Below are 15,102 nucleotides of genomic sequence, written 5' to 3' on the forward strand. Positions count from 1 at the left end.
GTTCCATTTGGATACTTCACAGTAAAGACCAGGACAATAGGGGTTTTCATAATCCCTTACTGTACAGGAGCTGCGTTATTTCATCTTCTTCATTACCACAGTTCGGTAATTTTCCTGTGTGCTTAAAAAAATTGTTATTAGCGCATGTAAATATCATGCTTTCAACAAATTCCTGCACTGGAATGGACAGGGAAGAGATCTGATGTCTGAGCTTGTCTGAGCACTACAGATAGTCGAATGAAGGTAAAATACCCGAAATCAGCCTGCCTGGCTGCAAAAAAGAAAAAGCGAGCAGCATAATTAGTTTTCCATTTAAGGGTAAAGTTTTACTCTGTGACCCCTGTGATGATAATGAGAGAGTTTATTGCAGAGGTGGTTCTGCTGCAGGAGTGTGTGACTGTGCAAAAGTTTCGTCGGAAGGAGAAATGTTCTCTGTAATTGAAAGGTGCGGATTGTATAATGGGGGGTCCGATCTGCCGCGTAAAGTTGCGGAAAATACAATTAAATCATGTGGAAATTGTCTCACATTGTTCAGTTTTGGAGCTCGTTGGACCCCTGTGATGTCCTTCAGATTCACGGTATTCATAATGAAAAGCACATTTTTTACTTTTTCACTGTGACTGACCTGTTCTGTACACAAAAGCGCTGCTGTAAAGAACTCTCCACAGTCTCTTTTTGAATACCTGTGCATTCAATTCTTTGAAGCCACTAATTTGTTCATTTGTACCAGATATATGTCAGGGCTTTGCAGGAAAAAGAAAACAACAAGAAAGAGTATTATACTGTATTTAGAAGATAAATTAATTATAACATTTATAATTTGCAAAACTGGAAGCACAAACCGATAGAAGGTAGCCCTGATGGCAATTGAGGATTGAACTGTTCCCTTCGAATGCTACACGAAATGTGTTCTGAATTGTCTGCCAGCACTGAATCTGAGCCAGTCTAGACTGGAGTTAAATTTAGTGGGAGTATCCCTTCCATGGTTATAGTTGCCCCATTGTTCAGAAATGTACTGTGGCGGAGGTTCCCAAGTACTTGTAGCCTCGGGCTGTTGGTTTTGGCTGGGAGTACACATCCACGAATTTGGAAGCTTGTAGAGTAGCAGCATAGCAAGGAGCCTAGGTTTGTCTGGTCCTTGTTGGGTTTGTGTGTGTGTGTGTGTGTGTGTGTGTGTGTGTGTGTGTTTTTTACTTTTTATCTTTGATTAGCATCTGCAAGGCAAGGGAAGTGAGCAGATTCCTTATCCAGCCCATCCTCACACTCCAACATTTCTTAATCAACACCCGACACCCCCCCTCCAAAAAAAAAAAAAAATAGGGGGGGATCTAATTTGAAACCTCAAAAGGTTCACGTTTTAACCTTTTACATGCCAGTGATGTATTGCTTCCTCTAGAAATGTTGACAGGGGTGGTTTGGTTTTGCACTGTGTGGAGAAAAGACCAGTAGGAAAATTGAGTATAAAGGCACAGTTCATACCATTATAACCAGTCAGTGGAGTCCAATCTTTTTCAGCCTGTTTCAGTATCAATAATATATTTATCCATCTGGTTTACTCATTTATTTTACTTTATCAGTACTTATTTGACCAAAGTGTGGGATTTTGTTTCTGGGTTGAAGGCTGAAAGAACAGACAGTTCTTTGTCTGATATGGGGGGGAAATAATAATCTTAATTGCCTCTGTGACTCTGAATGGCTTGTCCACATGCAGTACACTACAGAGATGCCTAATGGATTCAGACTGAATTATTATTATTTTATTTTTCTGAAACACATTCAGCTCAGATATCACGCAGCTTGAACTAGTTGGTCTTGAATTAGCCCCCCACGGACATTAGTCCACATCTAAAGCCGGCCTCCTCTTCGGCTCAAGTAGCACATTTAGACGCAGTGTGTGACAGAACTGGCCGAGCCGGTGGGGGGTCCAAGGTAAGAGGCTTGTTAGGGGATTGTACTGTACATAATGCATACCTCGTACTGGGCCGGACTGCAGACATGTAATCAGTCGATTAATCTGTATTTTACCGTGAGCCCTTTCAGGGGGAGAGGTTTGCTGAAGTGGTCTACCCTTTCCAATAACGTTCAGTCCAGAGGCATCGGAGAAATCCTATTTTCATCATGACCTAACAGGAATGATGTCAGGATATGCTGCTTGAACATTTCACATTCTTTCTTTGTTCTCATGCTTATTTAAAGTCCTTGCTTTTTTTGGAACATATGCACATTTGTTCGCAATTGTCTTTTACATTCATTCAGAGTTTGGGGGTTTTATTCTGGGAAGTTTTGCTCCCAGTTGAGCTGCCCACAAGCGCTATACAGGAGACCATGTGTGACCCAATGGAAGCTTACATTTTCTAGGCTTCCTCTGAACGCTTGGGCTCCTAACTTATTCAGGAAGTAGTCTAATGGCATTTGGAGGAGGGAGGGGGGAGGGGAGCTTATTAACTTCCTTCCTGAGCGCTGTCATTTGAATTTCCTGTTGTAAGTATGGCCTTGAAACCAGAGAAAAGCAACATGATTGTCCTCTAACCCTAGTGAAGACTGAGCCGAAATGGTTATTGATTGATGTCCTTAAATAAATAAATAAATAAATAAATATATAACAATGTACTTTTCATTGTCTACAAAGGTCTGACATCATAGTGGAAAGGTGAAATGGTAAAGGGTGAATAAGTTAGGAAAGAAAACCCACATGTGAATCAATGCATATAGAAAATACATTATCTATACAGTTTGCCCTCTTCTCCTCTGGTTTAGCTCTGTTTACTGTAGCTTTAAATAGCACATAGACTTGTTTACTATAACTGTAAAGGCATTTTTCTTGGGAGTTCAGTCTTAGCCAAAGGAAACATTCTTGATCCCAGGAAACTGTACTAATTAATTTACAGTTAAGTATAACAAAGTTAAGAGAGCTAACATTTGTTGTAAATAAATAAATCCAGCCAAATCTTAATACATAAGCAAACATATTCATATAACAAATGTTTTTTTAGTTGTTTTTTTGTATAGGCTAGTCAGTGGCATTTATAAGGTACTTTTTGTACTAGATATTTTCCAATAGATACGTTATAAATAATAATTTGAATGTTTACATGTTTACTTCAGGCCATGTACCACTAACTAAAATTCCTGAAATCTTAGAAACATCCAATAAAGTACTTTTAAAGATTATTGTGATCAAGATCGGCTCTCATCTGAACTGACTCTTGTTTGTGATTTTAAATAGCTTTGGATTTGATAAACTTTTGGTGGAAGGGTTCGAGGCTTCCATTCTCAGGTTTGGATTAAATCTAAATTTCAACCCACCTGGCACACACAAATGACCGACCTGAAGGCATTTTGTTTACCGGTGGCTTATTTTTCTTAATTTCTTGTAAGTGATGGACTTGTATCCTTCAAGGTGACAACAGTCACAGTGCAACCTTTGTCAAAACCAGGCATTAAACACACCCCTCAGATGAAATAGTGTTTTTCTTCACAATTTGGTAGTTGATAGTCTACAATCTGTCCTGTTTATCCTGGCTGACCTTAGATTTTCATTTGTCGATATTTATCCCAGAGTCTAGACAAAGTATGACTTAGAATTCTGATTGCATTTTATTAAGAGTTTTTATAATGAGAAGGGAGTGTAATTATGCCTGTTTGTGTCTCCCGGGGGCAGCTCTCTTCCAAACAGCAGCAGTGTGAGCGAGACTGATTTAAACCAGCTTGAAAGTGCAGGAGTTTAATCATATATGCACTATAAGCTAAAAAAAAACAAAGCTTGATTGGAAATGGTGACGGTATCAGGGGTGCATACAAATATTGGAAACTTTAACGCACAGTGAGGTGAGGTTTGATCAGTGCGCTGATTTATCCATAGATTTACAGATATTATAAAACCATCACCAATAGCAACAAGTAAAATATTGAGCTCTTATTGCTCAATGAGGTCTCTAGGTTTTAAGTGATAAAAGTATTTCCTGTGGACTTCCATGAGAAACAGGTTGAACTCTGACTTGAAGGAAACGTATCTCTGGATTGTATTCCATGCCGAGTCTCATCAGTTTTAAGAATACTTTTCAGATCAATCTCAATATCCTTGTAAATAAAAAGTGATACCGATGCATGGCTGTACATACACAGACAGACCTCTCACCAGAAAACAACCTGCTGCTCTTCTGTAAAACTTTATATTTTCCGATATGCAAAATAAATTCTCAACTTAAATGGAAAAAATAAATATGTAAATAAACGCAAGGTGTTTTTTTGTTTTTTTTAATTGCAAGGTTATCATCTCACAGTAGCGTTTCACCTCTTATTGAGTTTATTATGCTATTATCTTCCATAACTGTAGAAATAGTGCCTTCAAGATCAACCAGCTGCTAATGGACCTTCAGTTATTCCAGCCTTGTGTTCAGGTTAACGAGTTTCACTAGCAGGCATGGTTGCATTCTGTTCTTGTCACTCAAATGCATGGTTAGGTTTGCTGCTGCGGCTAATTAATTTCATTAATTACTACTAATTAGAAACCCACTTTGCTACCAAAGAGAATCATATAGGCAGACACTAAAGGCAGAAGCTTGGTGCGCTGTTGATCGTTAATTGTTTTAAGTGAGTATAATACCCCCAGACAGGCCACAAATGAGGATGATGCCATAATCAATAAACAATTAAGTTTCATATTAAAGTAAACTAAGTGACACGACACAGTCAACAGTGCCGTATCAGCCCCCTGCAATGCACTGCTTTCATCAGCGATTTGTGTGAGAGCAAAGGTTGTGTAGTGTTTGACAGGAGGAGACGCATTGTTCTGATAATAAGCTCATATGTTGCTTTTTTCTGTCTGCCAGCCTCCCCGATTTCCTCAAATATGTGGAGTTTTTGATGTGTTTGAAGGCCATGGGAAAGCTGGGGGCCACGACCTTCTAACGCATACAAAATAAATGCTAGCAGCACAAACAAGCTCCGAACATTGGAAAGCATTCTTACCTCTGACATTCCTTGCCAGTTTCATGGATACCCATTCATTGGGACTAAGTGTAACTTGAGCGAACTAAACAGGTATTGAGTGTGGTGCTGCAACAGAGAGGGGATTTGTTTCCGTGACATTGTGGTACAGAGAGAAGAGATGGTGGGGTCACTTAAAAAAAGCAGGGTATAAAACCTTGCACATCGTAAGTAGTTGCTGGAAAGTAAAGTATTAAATAATTAAAGGAACAAATGTATATGCCAAGAGGTTGCGGCTTTTAGTTTTTTTTCCTTCAGGTGCGATCTGATGACAGGGGTCACACTTCCAGTTTTCAAAAACATATTATATTTTGTAGGGGAGGTATGGCATGCTATTCAATGCATTCAGCTCCCCCCTTCAGTATGCACACCGGACACATGGGGGAATGCTGAAGGAGGCAGTGACAGAGGACAGTAAATTGTAGATGTGTTTGATGGTACGGCACATGTTTGTGGTTTTTCAAGACTGGCAGTTTGTGCTGTGAATAGCTCACCTTACTGGTAAATGATTGATGCCCAACACCCCCCCTCTTCAATACACACAAAGTGTAAACATGAAGGCTTTGTGTTGCTGTAGTGACACCTGATACGCTGAAGTTACAGACTGGGTGAAGTTTACAGGGTGTCTCATCTGAGCCGTGTTTTAAGGGAAGGGCATCTGAGAGCGTGGTGATTGAGGTTGAATTTGACAGACGGGTGCTATTAAAGCCTGACTAGAGTACAAAGCAAAACATTTAACGAGCGCACGGGCACATGCTTGGATAGGTACTGTGGTCCAAAGAGACTGGTGCAGAGCAATCTGGTGGAAGCACATGGAAATAAAGTGACCCAGTCCCGCTGTGAAACGGCATCCCTTTACACTGTGTAACTCAGAATAGGTGCGTCAAACACTGCCATCGTCTCACTGGGTCTTCAGAGTGCCATAGATCTGGTCACTTCCTGGCTGTGAAGACACTGACCTGTGAAGTCTGGTCAAATAGATTTATTTGTATTATTCTTATTTATTTATTTACTTATTTTTATTTTGCTGTGAGAAGCTACTTAATTTAATTTTGCATGTATACATTCATTTATAATCATAATATTCAATTCAATGTTACAAAATTGATAAATTACTAGCTCTCAAAACTAGACAATATTTTCCATCTATCTATCTCTCTATATCTATATATTGATCTATCACTTAAAAATTCAAAGGCATACTAAACCTGTCACATCTCATGCTTCGCTACTCACAGATTGGAGAGCCCTTAGTGAGCTGAAAGCACCCCAGAATTACAGGCCATGCAGACTGTATACTAGAATGACATTAGCAAGTCAATTTCTTTTATGAGTTGCTTTCAATTTTTGAAAAAAGGCTTTTCTCAATCCAAAAAGTTCTAATGGATTTAACCTCATAACCAAATATCACTTTAAGTCAGATAACAAATGTGAAAACATCTGTTGTCGGTATAGTTGCAGATGTTGAAACATTTGTTCCCACTCTTGTCATATTATACAACCTAATTTTAAAGCTGTTGAATGTATTACATATTGTTCTGAGATTTTACAGTCCCAAAGACTGTTTTTCTCTCTTTTACAGTCACAATTCTCTCTTTTACAATAAAAACAATGTTTTAAGTAATGTATTGCCCCTTCATGAAATACATGATTAATCATTTTGCACATTAAAACAACAAAAAAAAGCCTACAAATGTATTTATTTATCCCATAACCTTGCTATTAAACAAAAGCAGGGATATTAAGTGATTCAGCTGCTGTTTGCCAGATTCACAGGTTAGGTGCAGTACGCGCTGCACACTTCAGAGTGGCCGACTTGCCTTTAGGCATTATGAGAAAGGAAGTCCGTGACAGCAGCCAGCAGGAAGTACAGTGAATGTTGATGTGGAGGCTGGGTGACGCCGCTTTGCAGAGATAAAACGCAAGTCGGAGATCAGACCTGAAAAAGACATTTAATGCATACAGTGTTAAAAATCAAGTTTTGTTTTTGTGGGTTTTGTTTTGGTGAATTTCTGAAGAACTGTTTTGGGAGCAAGCTGGAAGCTGGTGATAGTGAAAGTATACCACGCATTCTTTACAATATTAAAGATGTCGGATATCTCGGCAGCAAAACAAAATGCATTATATAAACTTTTATATAATTAAAACGTCTGTGTCATGATACATTCACCATTTTTACACAGGTTCAGGAATGATGAGTCATCTTCACATCACAATTCTTCATTCTGCTGCAGTCCGTGATAAACTGTGTCCTAATGACCGCCATTGTTAGACTGTTGGGCTGAAGCAACAGTTTGAGTTTGATTCTGCTGTGGCTGAAACAGAATTTGTCTTTGTAAACTGTGGCCAAAGCAGCAAACCATTAAGAATGGTCACTTTTCCAAATGTGTTGTTGTGTTTGAATCACAGTTTGAGCCATTGAAAAAAATGAGAATAACTATTCATTTGGTCTGTAACTGAGTCCAAGTTTATCCCCCCGGCTGTAGATTAGAATGTAGACATCAGGTGCTTTAACAATCTCAAATTTCCTTCGCCCTGTTTTTCAGTCCTGGCAGCTTGAAAGTAGTATTTGCAGTGTCTTCTTCAGGGTTTGCATGGAATACAATATCTTAAAACGTTCAACAAATTCAAGGACAGCAACTTTTTGATGGGGACAATGTGTAATGTGTCTTTAAACTTTTTCTTTATCCACAGTAAGAGTAAAGTAGTCACTTTTGGCCCACATTCCCACCTCTGCTCTCTCTAACCTGCTCTCACCCCTCTCACTTTCATCTCACATCTTCCTCTCATGCCACATTATGATCCTTTTGATTCTCCTGTCTTCCTTTCCCCTCTCCTTTCCCAAGCCCCACTGGCCAGAGCGGGCTTGCTATGTTGACAATCTGTTTTGTGTGTGTGTTTTCTTCTGCTGTGTAAGTGCGTTCACGCTCACACTCCAGTGCACCAACAGTCCTTTGCGCTGACGCTCCCCTGACAGCCTGGTGGGAATTGTCACAGTAATGCTCCCCACTGGCACTGCCTGGCTGCCTTGTCCCGCGTGACTTGTGGGTGCGCAGCATGTCCTCCCAACACAGAGTCAGCACAATCGACTTGGCCCCTGTGCCACGGACGCTGTGGAAAGCTTCCACACGGCTGCCAAACAAATTGTTATTGCAGTGCCGACCTCTCTGGAGATTCAACAACTCATTGCTCCTGTGAGGATCCACAAGCACTGAGCTACAGGAGGAGTACGCAACACTACCCAGATTTTTCTGTCAAGAGTTGACATGACCGTGCTGGGGAATTCAGAGCATTTGAAGGCTTATTCATGGAATAACCCAACTCAAGTCAGTAAGGGCTTTTTCATACCATCTCCCCAGAGTTGTTCTGCAAATCTCACACTGTATAGCCCACCCCCACCCCCACCACCACCACCATCTTCACAGCTCATCTTCTTTGTTTCTGTCATCCAAACAAACCTGAACATCCCCATGAAACATCAGTGATTTTGCATTTCCAAATATATTTGAAATGAATCTATTTATAGTCATGCGCTTGCAGTGAAGTTAACATTCTCCAAACCTTTTTAATGGACCAATTAAGTCCTTGATGGTCAGATTCTGTTTTTTGTCAATAGATGATTATAGTTTTTAAAAGCATTTATGCATCTCCCAGTCCTCAAAAAAAATGAACAAACATCCACAGATGTAGTGAAGGAAAATGTCCTCTGTCTTTCAAAGCGTCCAGGAAGGAAAGGGTTAAACCTGTCTGTTTCCCTAATAGCTTGAAGAACATCCTGTTGGCCAGTTGCACTATAATCATAATTACTATATCCTTTCTGCATTATACTACATGCAACATATTCACAATTACATTTATCAATAATACGGTATTTTGCAATTTGAATTTGTTACCTTACATTTATAAATATTTAATTTACAATTCAGTGTAATTATGTGTATAATCGGTTCATGATTTTTGTAGAAATGCAGGATTGCTAATGATATGATATGTAATCTTATTAAGCTAAGGATGAGAGACATACTTTGAATATTCCTGCATGTTATATTGTTAGTAGTTCAGTTACAAACAACTGTGCACATACAACTGAAACTGCGACGCCCGTTTTCTTACCCTTTGGAAAGAAAATGCATATCATTTAAGTTTGTAATTGGTAAAATATAGTGTGATCTGGTTGAAAACCACTCAGGCAGAGGATCCAATGGAGAATGGATTCCATAAGTCTGTACAAAACGCCCAACCATCTCTGAGCAGACCTATAAACCTTGCTCATTTTTAAGGGGGGCCCTCAGAGCGTAGGAGAGAGAGAGAGAGAGAGATAGATAGAGAGAAGAAGAGTGGGAGGGAGAAGAGATGGGGAGATAAATGTAGAGTGTGTGCGAACTCTGCTCGGGTGCTCTGGTTTCAGTACGCAGCCCCGACCTAAAAAACCAGCCAGACGAAACTCCGCAAGATATCGCCAAATTTCAGGGGCACCTCTTGGTGCTGAGACTGTCGCCCCCCTTTTTGTGTGTGTAAAAGAGCGCTGTGCAGAGATCATCTGTGTAAATCTGCTGAGATGAGATGTGGAGGTGCAGTGAGACAAAAAGAGAGAGAGAGAGAGAGAGATAGAGAGAGAGAAAGAAAGATTGCAGTGGGTATTTTGTAGTTGTTGAGGCAGCAGACCGAGGCAGGCTGAGTCTCAGGGGGACGTGGGAGGGAGGGTTGTGCTGTCACTGCTCGCTTTGCTTTGAATATCATTGCAGCTTTTTGTAGGAACAACAGAAGTGCTGGTAGTGAGGCTCCAGGCAGGTTTGATATGAAACAGCGTGTCACAGCCACGTCTGGAGGTACCGTAGCTAACTAGAGGGCTGTGTCTTTCAAAGGAAATAACACTGATGTCATAAAAGAGAGGGAAAATTCTCAAATGAAGCTGCCAATGCAAGATATACATTGAAAATCAGGATATGGGTTATAGGATTCATTATTGGATAGTGTATTCTTTTTATTCTTATCCATATAATCACAGATGAGTAAATCTGAGCCCTATTGCAGTTCAGTTAAAATCATATAACTATTGTTGTTATATGGTTGTTTCTCCTTTTTAATTTCAAAGAGTATGTTTCATGTCAAGGTATGATACTTATAATACAGTACTTCATTGTTTAGGATGTTAGTCTACAGGAAGGGTTGTGTACTCTATTCTCTTCACCAGCTGGCTTACTCATGCTCAAGAAAAACAAAGTGTGCCCTGTTCTCTTACTGTATATACCCATCCTTTCGCATAGGGACAGAGTATTTTTAGCGCTCCTGTTTAAAAGGCTTGAAGTGTATTAAATGTCGGACCATTATTAGAGAGGCCAGGACTGGCACCAGGAAACTTCCAAAAGTGACTAAATCGGTCCTTCCCCCAGTAAACAATGAAGACTACGGAGAGACGCAACTGTCTGGACTCTGAGGGGAAAGAGACAGGGACGCAGACGTGGAAGCGACTGACATTATGATTGTCCTGCTGGCTGGTAGAGTTGGCATTGAGTTGGTTTAGTGTTGGTCATCTGTTGAAATGGCGAGGGATTTAGCGTCCATTGAAAAGCAGATGTCATGAAACCTGCCATGAAATGAAAAAGTAATTTATATGATTTATTTATGAGTATTATTGTTATGATGTTGATTTGGAGTGTTAGTCAACAAACTAGCATTTGCCTCTAGCATCTCTCCGTTCTGTGTGCGCTTTATTGCGATGTTGCCACAACTTTATTTGGTTAACTGGGCAGGTATTGCACTTTGAAGGGTGGTGGTTTGTCTTTCCAGTTTAAGACAAAGGCCTTAAATCTAGAAAGAAATTGATGAATACCAAAATTAGAAAGGGTTTGTGGTATGGGTGATGGACTGCTGATGAGACTGAAAAACTCCATCGTGGTGGTCCCTCTCTCCCTGAACTCATAATCATTTGATAGATTGCTGGGTTTTATTGTGTGAATACTGCAGTTAAAGGATCTGATTGAAGTGTTTTGAAGAGAATGGCTCCCTGACAGAGGGAATGAAAATCTATGGTTACTATCCCTTCATCATCTTACACCTTGATCTTGTTTCCTGCGATATTAGAACTTGTGGCACAGCCGCTGTGTTAGACTGAAAATAAAAAGGAAGAAAAGATCATGGATGCCAACAGTGGCAAGAGTTCTAGAATCTGATCAGTCATTCTGATCTCCCTGTTTTATGGATAATATGGTGCATTGTCTTCAAAGAACATGGCCACACTTTTTGTTTCAACACGAAAAAAACAAACATCTGATATTATAAAAGTCTTCATTTTTCTAATGGTTCACTTCAAATTCTGTTTGATATACACTCACCTAAAGGATTATTAGGAACACCATACTAATACTGTGTTTGACCCCCTTTCGCCTTCAGAACTGCCTTAATTCTACGTGGCATTGATTCAACAAGGTGCTGAAAACATTCTTTAGAAATGTTGGCCCATATTGATAGGATAGCATCTTGCAGTTGATGGAGATTTGTGGGATGCACATCCAGGGAACGAAGCTCCCTTCCACCACATCCCAAAGATGCTCTATTGGGTTGAGATCTGGTGACTGTGGGGGCCAGTTTAGTACAGTGAACTCATTGTCATGTTCAAGAAACCAATTTGAAATGATTCGACCTTTGTGACATGGTGCATTATCCTGCTGGAAGTAGCCATCAGAGGATGGGTACATGGTGGTCATAAAGGGATGGACATGGTCAGAAACAATGCTCAGGTAGGCCGTGGCATTTAAACGATGCCCAATTGGCACTAAGGCGCCTAAAATGTGCCAAGAAAACATCCCCCACACCATTACACCACCACCACCAGCCTGCACAGTGGTAACAAGGCATGATGGATCCATGTTCTCATTCTGTTTACGCCAAATTCTGACTCTACCATCTGAATGTCTCAACAGAAATCGAGACTCATCAGACCAGGCAACATTTTTCCAGTCTTCAACTGTCCAATTTTGGTGAGCTTGTGCAAATTGTAGCCTCTTTTTCCTATTTGTAGTGGAGATGAGTGGTACCCGGTGGGGTCTTCTGCTGTTGTAGCCCATCCGCCTCAAGGTTGTACGTGTTGTGGCTTCACAAATGCTTTGCTGCATACCTCGGTTGTAACGAGTGGTTATTTCAGTCAAAGTTGCTCTTCTATCAGCTTGAATCAGTCGGCCCATTCTCCTCTGACCTCTAGCCTCAACAAGGCATTTTCGCCCACAGGACTGCCGCATACTGGATGTTTTTCCCTTTTCACAGCATTCTTTGTAAACCCTAGAAATGGTTGTGCGTGAAAATCCCAGTAACTGAGCAGATTGTGAAATACTCAGACCGGCCCGTCTGGCACCAACAACCATGCCACGCTCACAATTGCTTAAATCACCTTTCTTTCCCATTCAGACATTCAGTTTGGAGTTCAGGAGATTGTCTTGACCAGGACCACACCCCTAAATGCATTGAGGCAACTGCCATGTGATTGGTTGGTTAGATAATTGCATTAATGAGAAATTGAACAGGTGTTCCTAATAATCCTTTAGGTGAGTGTATTGCTAGTGAATGCATAGTGAATGGCTAAGCGTTAACCATTAACAGCTCTACCCAATTCCAAGTTTTCTAGGAATTAAGGCAGTTATTTATTTATTGTTTTTAATCAATTATTGCATCTGATTGCAATTAAAAGTACTTTGTAGCAGTTTTTTAATGGGCTTCAGTGTCTTCACTGTGCTTTACAAAACTGGACTGCTATACATTGTGAAGTTATTGCTTTATAAGTCAAATATTTGAAATGCCTAGCTATGGCAGTTGGTTTGCAACAATAGTCCTTGGCACTGGTTCCGCTTCAGGCCTGAGGCCTGTTTGTTAAGAGGGGTGAGTATCTTTGAATGATTGCATCTGTAAGATGCTTCCTCGAAACATTATTGCTGACAGTGCTTTGGAAGCTGGGAGGTGGGAGGTGTGCTAATAAGCAGCTTGGCAGGTTTTGTGGTACGCCGCAGAGAGAATGAGAGAGATAGAGACAGAGAGGAGGGAGAGAGAGTGAAAGAGAGTGTGGTTGTGGGAGGGTGAGAGGGATAAATCACCCTTTCCCCAAGCACACCTTGACCACACTGCCGAGGACTGGAGACTGGAAGGGGTTGAGGCAGGAGAGTGCACAGCAGAATAAGATAGGCGTGTTGGGGAGTTACAGGTCTCATGCCAGGTGGAACAAAAGTGTTTTGTCCATCTCTGATAATGTCATTGGTTTCAAATGTCAGTGAGGATAATCTGCATTACTGCTGCAAATCATCTATCTTGTAGACGCAACAAACCCCAAGTGAAGCGTATGTCTCTCACATTAACCCCAGCTGTTGTTCTTCAGCAAACCAGTCAGTGCTTTACACTTAAACCAGGAAATGTCATCTGTAAAACAGAAACCATTAAGATTATAAGTATTTTTGTCATTTAATTAAATGTGGAGAGAATTTTCCTCTTCACAAAAGTTCCCCTTCTCTGACTACCTAATTATCTATTTTCATTTTCTTTCTGTCTTTCTGTCTTTCCATCTTTCAAGCAGGACAAAATATGTATTATTTAGACTGGTTCTTGATATTGTTGTGTCTTCTAGTTGTAAGTAGGTGTGAATGCAGAAATATGAATCTGGACCCAGTTTCCAATAATGGGTTTGATAGATGTCTTGATTTTTTTTGCCCAGTTTAGCCTACTGAAAACACTGCTATAAGGGTTTTCCTGTTTTAATTTTGATCTGAGGCCTAGACCAAATCAAAACATTGACGTACCCACGACTCACAATTTACAAACCTGTACACTATCGTTGTTTATTTCTTGTCTGAGGACAATTTCTTTGATTTACACAAATAGCTAATTGGGACAAGTTGGTAATTTGTGAATTGCAGTTAGGACAACGTTTTGATTAGGTCTAGGCCTAAGTATGAGTATTAAAATAAGAATGTTTAATATTCTGAAATAGCCACTTAATTTATAAACTAAATAAGTTTTACACTCTTTAGTATCTTAGCAAATCATCCACATACATCAAATATTGTAGATTACCGTTATCTGCAGTATTTGATCAATCCATCTTTCCTACCATGAATAAGCTAATCTTTGTAACTGTTTATGAAAAGACTCATTATTCTGTAAGTGATTGATTTTTATCGTTACATATATTACAACTTCATCTTGGGTAATGAAAAAACTGTATTGCCAAATTTCCTTTTGTTTTTCATTCGTGTAATGAGACTGCACTCCCTAATCTTTACTCGATAAACTGAATGTAGATTTATTAACCAAACCTGGTCTTCCATGACAGACATGCATTAGAGCTGAAACATGATTAATTTTGAAGTCATAACAGTTCCTTTACCAGAGAAGGAATAATAATATATATGGTTTATAGTTGTATGTTCTCCAACAAATTAATTTTGACGGTCATACTAAGACTGGGCCAAATTGAAGTTTTCTACTGGCTCACAGAACTCCAATAGCAATTTTGTGTGACATAGGATTCTTCCTAAAGCGGATCTTGCATTGAATACTGTTTTTAATTTGTAATTGGCAGGTGGACCCTAGTTTTAATTTGGTACAGACTTAAATCATAATCGTGACTTTTGAGGGCCTATTTTTCTTTTATTTTCATTTGTTTCTTTGATTTTAAAATCCATTGACTGTAACCTTAAAGAAAAGCCATACTCTACACATTTGTATTTATTTATATATATATATATATATATATATATATATATATATATATATATATATATATATATATATATATATATATATATATATATAATGTGAGACAGAGAGAGAGAGAATGAGACAGAGAGAGAGAGAATGAGACAGAGAGAGAGAGAAAGAGAGAGAGAGAGAGAGAAGTGTAAACTTCATCATGTATTTATGACCCAGGCAGTTTGAATAGCCGCAAACTGATATTCAACTCCACTAAAGAAAATCTGCGAAACCCTCCCAATTTGCAGTCAGTACAGAAGATTCCCAGCAGAAGTGCATACACTAGAGACCATTAACAGCAAAAAACAGAAGAAGGAACATCATTGAATGCACGTACACATTAGACTGATTGATTTGTGAGTCGTGCACGCGTTTCTGAGT

The 15,102-nt window shown here is 39.6% G+C and overlaps 1 protein-coding gene across 2 annotated transcripts in view; it reads left to right on the forward strand.

Moving 5' to 3' along the window:
• The window catches only part of ssbp2b (single stranded DNA binding protein 2b), a 120,592-nt gene that overhangs the window by 64,928 nt on the left and 40,562 nt on the right, over positions 1-15,102 (forward strand). The window lies entirely within an intron of this gene.

Source organism: Amia ocellicauda, chromosome 8 (genome assembly GCF_036373705.1).
Source record: "Amia ocellicauda isolate fAmiCal2 chromosome 8, fAmiCal2.hap1, whole genome shotgun sequence".
Classification (NCBI taxonomy): domain Eukaryota; kingdom Metazoa; phylum Chordata; class Actinopteri; order Amiiformes; family Amiidae; genus Amia; species Amia ocellicauda.